Source organism: Drosophila persimilis, unplaced genomic scaffold (genome assembly GCF_003286085.1).
Source record: "Drosophila persimilis strain 14011-0111.01,24,50 unplaced genomic scaffold, DperRS2 tig00002071-arrow-arrow-pilon, whole genome shotgun sequence".
In the NCBI taxonomy this organism is placed as follows: Eukaryota; Metazoa; Arthropoda; class Insecta; order Diptera; family Drosophilidae; genus Drosophila; species Drosophila persimilis.
The window spans coordinates 43,514-45,127 of NW_020825623.1; positions in this window are offsets into that span (position 1 = coordinate 43,514).

Consider the following 1,614-nt stretch of genomic DNA (forward strand, 5'->3'; position numbering starts at 1 on the left):
TATTTTGGGCATAAGCACCAATATGGCAATCTAGCCCCAAAAAAGTGGAACCTCCGCAACTATATGGCACCTGCAGTTATCAAGAACCCTTTCCTATCCAGCACTGGCATGTATACTGAACCACCGCACCTATATAGCATCCACGCTCCAGGAAATGTGGCAGGATCGCACATCTTGGGCACTAGCACCAATATGGCACTATAGCCCAAAAAAAGTGGAACCTCCGCAGCTATATGGCACTTACACTTATATAGATCCCTTCGCTATCCAGCACTTGCACGTATATTGAACCACCGCACTTATATAGAACCCTTCCCTATCCAGCACTTGCACGTATATTGAACCACCGCACCTATATAACACCCACGCTCCAGGAAATGTGGCAGGATCGCACATTTTGGGCACCAGCACCAGTTTGGCAATTTAGCCCCAAAAAAAGTTGAACCCCGCAACTATATGGCACCTGCACTTATATAGATACCTTCCTTATCGAGCACTTGCATGTATATTGAACCACCGCACCTATATAGCCCCCACGCTCCAGGAAATGTGACAGGATCGCACATCTTTGGCACTAGCACCAATATGGCACTCTAGCCCATAAAAAAGTGGAACCTCCGCAACTATATGGCACCTGCACTTATATAGAACCCTTCCCTATCCAGCACTGGCATGTATACTGAACCACCGCACCTATATAGCATCCACGCTCCAGGAAATGTGGCAGGATCGCATATTTTGGGCATAAGCACCAATATGGCAATATAGACCCAAAAAAGTGGAACCTCCGCAACTATATGGCACCTGCACTTATATAGAACCCTTCCCTATCCAGCACTGGCATGTTTACTGAACCACCGCACCTATATAGCATCCACGCTCCAGGAAATGTGACAGAATTGCATATTTTGGGCATAAGCACCAATATGGCAATATAGCCCCAAAAGAGTGGAACCTCCGCAACTATATGGCACCTGCACTTATATAGAACCCTTCCCTATCCAGCACTGGCATGTATACTGAATCACCGCACCTATATAGCATCCACGCTCCAGGAAATGTGGCAGGATCGCATATTTTGGGCATAAGCACCAATATGGCAATATAGCCCCAAAAAAGTGGAACCTCCATAACTATATGGCACCTGCACTTATAAAGAACCCTTCCCTATCCAACACTGGCATGTATACTGAACCACCGCACCTATATAGCATCCACGCTCCAGGAAATGTGGCAGGATCGCATATTTTGGGCATAAGCACCAATATGGCAATATAGCCCCAAAAAAGTGGAACCTCCGCAACTATATGGCACCTGCACTTATATAGAACCCTTCCCCATCCAGCACTGGCATGTATACTGAACCACCGCACCTATATAGCATCCACGCTCCAGGAAATGTGACAGGATTGCATATTTTGGGCATAAGCACCAATATGGCAATATAGCCCCAAAAGAGTGGAACCTCCGCAACTATATGGCACCTGCACTTATATAGAACCCTTCCCTATCCAGCACTGGCATGTTTACTGAACCACCGCACCTATATAGCATCCACGCTCCAGGAAATGTGACAGAATTGCATATTTTGGGCATAAGCACCAATATGGCAAT